Below are 11,668 nucleotides of genomic sequence, written 5' to 3' on the forward strand. Positions count from 1 at the left end.
GCAAGTTTCATTACTCTACGCTTAAAATTGTGGTCAGGAACGCACAAATTAGAAACAAAAACATGGGCGAAAACATAACCTTCTTCCAACTTCGTTGGCGGACCTAATAATGAAAGGTAATTTCCACAGCCAGTAGAAAATACCTACGATATTATTCTCATATAAAAAGCCTATAGACTTTGATCTTGCGTGGAAAAGCTTTTTGCAATCTAGAGTTATATTTTCTCGGACAAACAATGTAAATCCTTTAGGTTATGTCATTTTTTGTGATAGATTTTCATTGAAAAAGTAGAAGGACAAGTAACAGTTTGAATATGATAGTTTTTAAAGTGTATCATGGAATGTTCTTCTGATAAGATTTTGTGGGGATGAGTTTTCATTACATGAAATTGGTGTATTTGTTTTTGTAAGTGATCAAGAATTGGTGAAGAACTTCACCAGTTAAGCAGTTTACAATTGAACGAGTTTTGTTGATTATTATTGTTTTCATCAGGTTTTGTACCAGTTGTGTACTAATGAAATATCACCCCAACGCCTTTCTCTTTCTTAGACAGGGTATCCAAGCCAATATGAAGTATTTACTCAAAGTTTTTATCCACTTGGGCCTTATATGACCTTGAGCTGTCATGTAATAGATTGTCTTACAATCCTTTCAGACTACAGTTGTAGCCATATCTTTGCTAGCACCAGCTATCAGTGAGTAAGATGTTATGTACTAAAATATTTGTGATCTTATTTAATTCCATTACACATCCGATCTTTCCATTTAGTTGAAGAGCAGCATTTCTTGTCTGATTGTATGAACGTTTTACTGTCGACCATTCAGTACCGAATTTGTATTTGGCAACAAAATTTGCCCATAATTTGAGTCTCTGTTCGTTGCTTTGGGCATTTCTATAGCTTTCCTGATTTTGCATCACTCCTATACATCTTGTAAGATGTGTATATATATATATATATATATATATATATATATATATATATATATATATATATATATATGTGTGTGTGTGTGTGTGTGTGTGTGTGTATTATACACTCGAGTAGCTTATGGTGGTTTTGTATGCAGTTGTAAGTCCAAAGCTAATCTCTTCAGGAATCCACTATTTGATGGTCCTGGAACAATATTTGGTTAGAAACACATTTGTCACTGACGGCGAAATTAGCTGACATGACCACGCCCTTTTTACTCAATATAGGCTACTGCGATCCGTCGTTACTGATCACAACTGTTGGACATTCAACGGTTCCTGACTGCTCAAATGTGAAGATTGGCCATATTTTGGGGTCGTCGGTAGTACGCATTATAATTTTTATCATAAAATATCTATAGAATATACTTAAATAAATAAATTTTATAATGTCGGCAAAAAAAAAAAAATATCAGTATAGGCTATTTTTTTTTTTTTTCCATTCACAAGGTGATTTTTTCCAAGGTATTGTATCCAGATGTTAAACTATGATGTCAATACATATCAGGCCTTAAGTTCATTAAATATATTTTTGGATATTTATATGCAGGACCTATATATACGGCACTGGCACTATGCATGGGTTCTTGTTACGACCTTTAGATATGACTTTGGTATGGGGTTGGGGTTTGCTGAATATATATATATATATATATATATATATATATATATATATATATATATATATATATATATATATTATATTTTTTAATCATATGCCTTTTGGTTTAACTACAGCTACAAAATCTCTTTTACTTTATGTTCCATTCTCTGTAACTGCAAGTTTTTTTTTTTTTTTTTACTCAATTCATGATATTTTACATCTTTCGGCCTAGATTCCTGGCAAGTATATTTCTATGAATTGTCATAGACAGTATACCATTTCACAAAATATATTACTTCTATCAAAAACTGTAGATAGTAACTTTGAGATTGATATTTTAGTACAATAAAAGGATATCTTTTATTGAATCCCCCCTGAAGTTATCTTAAAAATGCTCTCTATTTTTATTTGATTTTCAATTTCTTTTCTGATTTGAAAATGATTAACCATAATCCTCTGTATATATTAGTTACCTTCGAAGGGCTACTAAGGTAATATTATAAATTGTAATCAAGGTTTTAAAAAGGTTTCTCCTCCACTTACACTTCCTGATGTCGAGACTCCCACATCCCGTCCTGGAAATGCATTCCTTTTCCAAGAAAATGGCCCCAGCCAAGGCAGTTCAATTCTCATTACGGTAGTAAAGCGCCCGCTGTATTGATTGGGGCCAAGTAGGCAGTTCCCAGATCTTCGGAGCCCAGGTTAAGCAAATAGTCTAACAAGTTATAGGGTCATTAGGACGCGGTTTTATGTGATTGGAGAAACAGCATCTCTGGGTCTGATTATGCTCTCCCTCGAAGAGGCGGAGGTAAATGAAATGGTTCAGTTGCTGTTATTGTGGTAAATGATGTCCCTGGGTATTTGCAATATCGTAAACCCTCCTTTGAAAGGTTTAGTTCGAGATTAAAGGCAAAAGTTTTCATGCAGTATCAATGGTATACATGGATTCTAAAGTCATGCGAAATGAACAGCAAGTATCGGTTACGATATTCACGTATTCATCCGATTTTAAGAATTGAATGTACAATAAAAGAAATTAAAATGTTTCACACATTCTTAGCTGTCATTTTCATTTTGAGGTATAAGTATTGTGTATTACGCTTCCTATATACTCTATGTTTCTGTTTAAGCTGCCTATATAACAAGTATATATAACAGAAAGATCCACATTTTTGCAATAGCGTACGCAGACAGGTTTGCGGGCGGGGAGGAAGCTTCGATCATTTTACTGTGTCATATATAGATTAAGGTTTGTGGTAGCCTGCTGGTAATGTCCTTGCCTGTTAAGTGCCAGACTGGGGTTCAAACTCGTTATTTCCTTTGGTCGCTGCAATTTCTCTATTATTGTGAGCTAAGGAGTGGGGTTTGGGAGAGCCTGTAGGTCTACCTGTTGACTCATCAGCAGCCATTGCCAGGTCCTCCCTGGTCCTAGCTTGGGTGGTTAGTCTCTAGGTCACTGTCCTGCTTGCTAGGGCCATCTCACTGTCCCGTGGCTCTGCTATTCATGAGTGACCTTTAAATGGGCCATAAATGTGTTTAGCTGATTTCTAGGGAAACGGATGAATTTATTTGAATTAAGAAAAAAGGACTGTACGGGGCTAAAATTTGAATTCCATAAGTTTTATTAATTGTTACTTGTTAAATGTTCCATGGATATGGTGAACATGCTATAGAAGGTTCGCAAGTAAATATACTGTAGATATTAACATTATGGAAAATATCGCATTCCATGTGAACGTGTTATATGGGTACTTAAAAGACTCAATTCATGCTATGAATAATAATTTTAGGTGTTTTTAGGACTAAATTATTGTAATAGTCTAGTCATTTTTCTGCTTACGATCATCCAGTGTTAATGTTCAATTTAGTTCTAGCTATTATGTGTTTGAAAGGTATTGTTTAGCATTCCCAAGTGAGTTTTGCATCTAAAGAAATTGCACTGGCTTTGGCAATGGCTTTAGCTTTTTTTTTTTTTTTCCTTTTTTTTTTTTTTACGGGAGGCTAAGGTTTAACAAATATCTTATGAAATATCAGCAATTCTTTGAAATGATTAAATCAACTATTTTTGATATTGCAGCTTGATTCTGGTACATTGATGTCATCTATAATTTTAATTTGAAAATTATTTAAAAAGAATTGATGTGGATTAGAATAAAGATTGCTCTATAATAAATAAATTGTAGGAATTCATTAAGTTTAAATCGGAAATGCTAAATACTGTTTTGCGTTTTCGTTACTAATATTTCATAAGATTTGACTATTCTCTTTTCTCTTTTTTTCAGGCTTGCCGTGTCTCTAAGGGTAAGTGTATTGGTTTTACTTTTATCTTGATTCATGACATATCAGTAGAAGACTGTTCATTTATTTGGGTCTATCATTATGAGGAAAGAAGGGTTATTGATGGTAGCCAGTAACCACTATCAGATGGTAAGGTTTGCTAAGATGTTGATTAATATACGATTTTACGTTTGCCTATCCTCATCTGTCGATTGGAAATTTTTATCTTTAATTTCAAAGTAATTGAGATAATAGCTATTTAATATATGTCTGCCAGATTCATGGTGCGTCTTTTAATTTGCCGATACTGACCATCTTTGTACCTCCTGTTCTTAATTTAAAATACGCCTTTTTGTCCTATTTCACTCACTCTCTCGCCTTTTTCCACATCGCATCTATTTTACTCCAAATTATAAATATACATACCAACGAACTGAATATTAAGATAAAGAAAATATATTCAAATGGTGAGAACTATTTAATGGATCTCAGAGGAGAAAATCTCTTGATATAAGAAAAACCTGCGTCTTTTACTTCTTTCCGGTCGATGAAAGTTTAAAGTTTTACACAAGAAAAAAAAAATATTTGCTTTATTTTAGGGATTTTATTTGATTGATTTTCAAACCACTTGTGAATATGGGATCCGGAAACTAGAATTTTTATTAATACTTAATGAAACAATTTTTTTTTTTTTTGCAGGAATAATTTTTGTGAATTACCAGGTGACATGATATGAATAATTTTTTATAGGAACTACATGTACACAAATGCTCCGCTTTTGTTTTTGGAAGGGTTGCTATCCGCATGCTCTTGCTTAACAGATTGCAACCTACATCAGTCCCCAAGAATTAATGAGTACTTAATTCACTAGTATGCCCACAGAGGAAAAACGAGTTTTATGAGAACGAATTTGAAACTTTTTGCCTCTCCTAGGAATTGAACCCGGACTCGTACTTGAGATAGTCAAGTTTTATTAGCACGTCACGTTTGATAACATACATATATATATATATATATATATATATATATATATGTATGTATGTATATATATATATATATATATGTATGTATATATATATATATATATATATATATATATATATATATATGTATATATTATTGTAAGCGAACCATAAAAAATTACGGCTAAATATTTAGATATATATGCACACGCACCACCTTCTCCCCAGGGAATGACCACTCCTCTCCCTCCACCCGAAAGACGGGAAGAGGTGGGCGTGACCAGAAAGAAATATACAGTATATATATATATATATATATATATATATATATATATATATATATATATATATATATATATATATATATATACAGTATATATATATATATATATATATATATATATGTGTGTGTGTGTGTGTGTGTGCGTGTGTGCGTGTGTTTGTTTTTATTAAGGCTCTCAATATATTTTTGGTCAAAATTTAGCCGTACATGAGTTCCACTTCACTTGTTAGCCTTTAAACCTTCTTCGATTATTAAAGACCTGGAAAAAGTGATAAGTATTCTCATTACTGTATCCATGGAAAATATGCCGAAAAACAAGAAATAGGTGGAGCCACCTTTCTTAAGGTCTTAAAAAATTAATAGTCTAATTTTTATCTATGAAAGTCTCCCGCTACTATGTGTCAAACAATGTATGAAGCAGTAAATTTTCTATGAGATTAAAATATGAGAGAAGGCTGCACGTAAATTTCAGCAGATGCCTATAATGTGTGAGGTGGAATATCATATATTTTCGTTTGTTCCCAAGGCATTATACATCGCAATACATCTTCCACGCACTACCTCCACCCCAACACTCTCCATCCCCTTGCCTTTCATTGTAGAAGCAACTCGCAAAGGCGTATGACTGGCGTTCATTTTTCCTTTTCCTTCTTCGGTCTCTCGGGTTTCCAAGGTTTATGGGGGCTTTTGGAAGATACTCCTCAATTGTGAGAATTTCCGGAATATTACTTGAGCTAAAAATATTATGGAATCACTCAAGGTGCCAGGCCTCGAATACTGGCCAGTGTGATATTCAAGATTTTATCTTTTTTTTTTTGCTGTTCTGTATCATTTGGGAAGGGTATTCAATTAAGTTGGTACGATATATTTTCTTTTACATGGGTGACATGATTTTTCCTCTTCTTTCTTTGCGTTGCCACCATTTTTTCTTTCCAATTTTTTCACCCTGGTTTTGCTCTTGGGCTTAATGAATGGCATCGTCCTCTGGAAGGCATTTGACTTTTTTTGAGGATTAACTGGAAGCAGAATCCTCGCCTCGTCTGGAAAAGATCTTTCGTATTTTTCTCCAGTGTGCCATTGAATTTTCATCCCCAGAGGAAATGCGGGCCAGCGTTTCTTCAATGAATACACCAGACAAATTGAATTAATTTTCAGGATTGGTTCGTTTTGTCAAATTTACGGTGTCGTAGCTTGTGTCTTTTTTCCATCTACTCTACGTTTTACTACATGAATTTAGACTTCCAATTACGAACATATCGATAATGAATCTTTTCTCAAGGCATCTCAACTGACGGAGTAATAATATTAGGATAAATTTCGTCAGGAAATGTTAAAAGACTCATGATAAATCTGTGTGACCTATCATTAGCTTCAGCTATCGCGGCCATATCCCGGTAATCAAAGAACAAGAAGACTTTAGGATACCTTATTAGATAATCCGGTCATGAATCTCCTAGCTGAGGAATAATAGTAAGTAAATAAGGCAAAAGAGTTTGTGCAAAAAGCAAGCAGTTTGGGTACAAAATATGTTTCTCATGAATCTGGAGTGTTTTCTTGGCGATTCATAGTTTGCAAACACCTATGCGACTAGTAATAGGATTGAAATTTTATCACCATGGAGGTTCACGAACCAAAACACCTCCCTTCTCTAACATAGCAAGGATTGCATGAAATTCTAATAGCCACTATCGCCTCGATGCAATGGTTCAAGTTGTGCACTTGTCTTGAAGTGAGATTATGTTTATGCTGAAATTAACAGAAACAGATTACGTAGTATGCATTCCCACTTTGTATTGAATTTATTTAGTGAATTATAATGCGCTGCTATCACATACATGTTTATACCTTAAAAGCTTTAGCGCCTAATATGCAATAGGTATAAGACTATTTGTATAATATTTTACCACTTAATTAATAAATTTAGATGCCTATTTTTTCATCATGCTTATATAGATGTTAATAAGAAGTTTATCCACCTTTCGTAAGAGGTTGTAATAATGAAAATCTCAGTATTATGTATAATATATATAATGAGGATAATTATTTACCATTGAATATTTGAGGATTTCAAACCAGGTAAGCGATCTAAAAAGGGATGGTTCCGAAAAAAAAGTCCTTAAGTTGGAAACGAAGCATCTTCTAATGCAGGAGAGAGAGAGAGAGAGAGAGAGAGAGAGAGAGAGAAGGTAGTGCAATTTTTACCTGAATGGTCCCTGGAGTCAGAACATAAAACTGCATAACTGTTATTGGATAAAGTCACCCACTGTAATGGAGGCCTTAACAGCAGCTATCACACCCCGTCCCACCCTCCCGGTTCAAACTGCTAGTAAGACACCCCTCCCCCTCCCCCACCCCTCGAGACTTACACCTTCTTCTCTTCCGCATTTTACATTATGGTGATTTGGATTCACTTTGGGTAATACCTTTTTGTTATGTTTTGGATTTCATTGTATTATTAAATTTTGGTCGAGATTGTATACAGTATACTGTACTGTATATGCTTGGTTCATAAGAAAAATTTAATGTCGATCGTAATCTAACGAAAGATTATAGTATTAGTAAATGGTAATTTTTGATAAAGTTGAATAACGTTTGGAACTATGATATGTAGCTAGAAAGTCTCCTTTTTTAAAATCTTTATAAAGACAGATCTTTATCTGAAAGATACATTGCCATATTAAAAAAAAGAGAGAGATCAATGACTTTCAAACATTCAAATAGCAATGGGGGTAGATAGCAACTTCAAATCAACATTACCTAATGAAAACCACCCCTACTACAGGGAATAGCGCGTGATGTCCATCTATGTATATACTGTATATATATATATATATATATATATATATATATATATATATATATATATATATATAATATATGTATATATGTATGTATATATATGTATATATATATATATATATATATATGTATATATATATATATATATATATATATGTGTGTGTGTGTGTGTGTGTGTGTATGTATATGTATTCATATATGTATGTTTGTGTTAGTGTTAGAGAGATATATAGAGAGGAACAATGCACTGATGCTGCAGGTGTGGCTGACTTATGTGGGTGTGATTAATTGCAGTCCGAATGGGGCAGAAAAAAAGAGGAATGAATAGAACAAGTAAAATAAAATGACATCTTGTTTTTTGCGTGTGAGAAAAGGGAAAATGAATATTGCGCACTGGTGGCCGTTTACTTCTGTATTCGCGATCTAGCCATTAATATGGCAAACACGTGGGATTAAAAGAACAGTAATAACGGCACGTGAGTTCTTCTTTTAGGTAGGAATACAAAAATCAATAAAAACTTATATAAAGTTGTCAAGCCTGCAACCACAGTACCACATAACTGAAAGTGATCTGTAATGTCTGTTAAATTTTATAGAGGGTATGTGGATGTGGGCAGACCTTTTCCTCCCGGTACGACACAACACAAGTTTATAATGTGGTATACGCTCATGCATTCACCCTATGCACCCATATTTAGGCTATGTTCCATAAAACGGGTAATTACGTTGCTCATGCGTGATGATCCTTCATTGGTAGGTTTGGCTATGCTATACAGTTGTGTTTAGAAGTAATAACGGAACGGAATATTATAAGTTGTAGTCAGGTTCACTATGTTAATTTTTGAAAAGCTTATAACGCCGTGAATCCAAAAATGAATGTTTTCATTTTCCCAGATGCCTGCATGACAGCTATTTTGAATTTATAAAATGGACATGAGAAGTTGATTCAAAATTCCTTCCTTTTGTTTTGGAGCCCACGTAATGCAGCTATGTTATGTTCAAATGTTTATTATTAAGGTATCATTGATCTAGAAAATTTCTAACATCGTTGTGGCAAGTATGTCTTTAATTTTTTTTTTAGCCTAACTCTTCAGAATGTTAATTAAAGATTATATAATCATATAGATTTATAAACTTTCAATTTTTAGTTTAACAAAACTTGCATTCAAGGCCTTTAGGCCATGATTTGGTTCAATTAGGGTTTATGAATAGATAACAAAGTATCATCCTGAGCATGGCTTTCCTTGTTGTCAGTGTTAGTGTCTTCATCATTTGTACATTCAGAGTCGCAAAGACAGAGTTCCTTCTGTATGAACACCGTTGTGTTGATCATTTACTTTTGCACTGACGTCTCACTAGCTGTAAGATGGCCTGTGGGGCAGGAAGAACTTCTGTTTGGATTGGCAGGAACTGACCATTTGTGTCCATATAGCAACCAAATTTCAGTGGATCAAACAGTGTTTGCTGCATGATGAAAGCTTAAAGCCACAGCTGGCTGTGTAATCCAAACTCGGGTGATATGTTGCTCAAGTCTACTAATAGTAGGTAGTACCCTGTTGTTTTCAGCAAGTTGTATGCAGTAATGGTGCCATCTGACATCATGTATACTTGAAATGTTAACACAATTTGGACAGTACATAGAACAAACAAACTAGGCCAATACATCTTTGACCTCTTGCATAAGATCTCCCTCTGTCGGTACCTTTAGGAATGCTCTAGGTGAGTCCATGGCGGCTTTCATGTACTTTTCAAACCATTTTGATTTTCCTATACTTGAGAATTTTTCAACGTTGTGTGAATGCATGGAACACAAGTAACGCATGTGCCCTTTTTTTACCCAAAGCTCTGCAGATTGGTTCTGCATCCATGGCTCCTGATACCATTGAAAGAGACGTCTCTTTGCAGTTGTGCCACAGCCAAAACTAATATATCGGTATCAAGTGTGAAAAAAACAAGCTTTGTGCTTGGACTCTGACGTGAGGCCTCCACTACCAGGCAAATCATCAGCGTGTCAGATTCTTAGTGATTGTTGTCTTCAAAGTATAGGTTTCTGTTGCTCCTGGTCTTACCTAACTGATAACTAACTGAGAAGAATCTTTTTTGTAAAAGAGGATTTTTTAGTGAAGTAGACAGTAAGTCTGATTTAGTATTTTCGAGTGACCGGAAATATTTCAGCGTAATGTGCTTGATCTTTGTATCATCTACTATCCTGTATTGTCTAGAAGCCTTTCTGTGATGGTGTATATCTCTAGATTTCCCTTTGAGTGACCTAGGTTTGTAGGTATTGAATGGCAAGAATAACTTGACTAAATTCTTTTGTCAGTATTGTTACATTGTCACTAAATGCCAGGGCAAGATCTTTACTATGCGTAGTGTTCCGTTTTATTCATCAGCTTCTGGACAATAACCACTCCGTCAACACCAGTTATCTTCTGTTCTATTGATGATGCAGAAACAGAGGCAGGGCCATCCTCCGGCGCACTTGTTGCTGGATTTTCTCTTTGGTCATTGGTTTTATCTGTGTTTGTCAACTTCTCAATCCATCAGGTGAGAGTGAATTCATGGTTGCCTATATTCTTTTGATCTGACAGATTCGGTCAAAACCATCAGTTGACCATACAGATTTTTAGTCTCTTTCATGTCCACTGTTCGGTCATGAAACTCTAAAGTCTGCTTCTTGTTTCCAGACATATATATCTTGTTCTGCATTTTGACTGGTGATCTGTTCATTAACATAATCTTCGTAAAGCTTCTGTCCAATGTTATCTACGTTTAAGGTTTGCGGAACATATTGTTGTGTTACGTGCCTGCATGATGGAATTGTACAGTTCATCCCCTTTGGTGGAAAATGGATTACCATGGCTCAGTATGGCAGCCTTGATTTTGTCTACAGCTTCATGTTGTTACCTGATAACTGCGGGCTGAACATCATGATATCCTGCTGGTGTGTTTTCTTGAAGCTGGAATTATCCTTTGAACTCAGTTGAGAGGCATGACATCTCTGGAGAAGCCAAGAAGAACCGTTTCCTAGCACTCGCATTATTTGAAATGCCAACAGAGCCAGAGTGGACCTTCATCATCATGTTGAGTTCCTAACAAGAGTGGTCTACACCTAATGACACAAATGGAATATTTCTCTTGGTGACAGATATACTCCCATCTTCAAGTTCTCTCCATTTTGCTGGATGTTTTGTTTTCACTTGATGCATGTCAGCGATGTACTTGCTAGAGTCGTTTGTATTTTATCTGATGTAATAAAAAAAGGTATAGTGAGTGCCAGCTTCAACAAAGAACATAATGGTATCAACCTGGTGGAGGTAATTTGAACATAGCATTCAATGACTTTTTGTCTTTCCACTTTTTCAGCATGCTACCGAGCAGGCTGTCTTTAGATGTGGCATCTCTGTGAAGAACTGTTCAAGAGCAATCGCGTACAAAGCTATGTATGTATAGATATGTGGACGAAATGTCATCTTATAGTGACTGCATTGAAGGATTTGTCTCTTAGTAGCTGGCCTACATATACCTACTTCCATACAAGCATCTTCAATTCCAGAATTTTCAATAGACGTTCCTAAAGCTCGCAAAGCACCCATGATTGTAGCAATTCATAAATGTAAAGCTCAATGTTATCAAAGTTGGCTGAAAATCAATGATTTGTCTGGAAGAGGCATTCTATCATTGGATTCTCCGTGCCTAAAACATAAGAAATACATTTTGAAATTTTCATCTGTATGTCAATGAGAAGCCAAGATATGTACGAAAAGCATAT

General features: G+C 34.9%; 1 long non-coding RNA gene across 1 annotated transcript in view; it reads left to right on the plus strand.

The window, feature by feature from the left end:
• LOC137634575 (uncharacterized) overlaps window positions 1-3,881 on the plus strand; it is a 629,767-nt gene extending 625,886 nt beyond the window's left edge. Inside the window, exon 5 of the long non-coding RNA XR_011042534.1 lies at window positions 3,858-3,881. This is a non-coding gene — a long non-coding RNA (uncharacterized lncRNA). The remainder of the gene's footprint in view (window positions 1-3,857) is intronic.
• Window positions 3,882-11,668: the final 7,787 nt, after the last annotated feature.

This window comes from Palaemon carinicauda, chromosome 44, assembly GCF_036898095.1.
Source record: "Palaemon carinicauda isolate YSFRI2023 chromosome 44, ASM3689809v2, whole genome shotgun sequence".
NCBI lineage: Eukaryota > Metazoa > Arthropoda > Malacostraca > Decapoda > Palaemonidae > Palaemon > Palaemon carinicauda.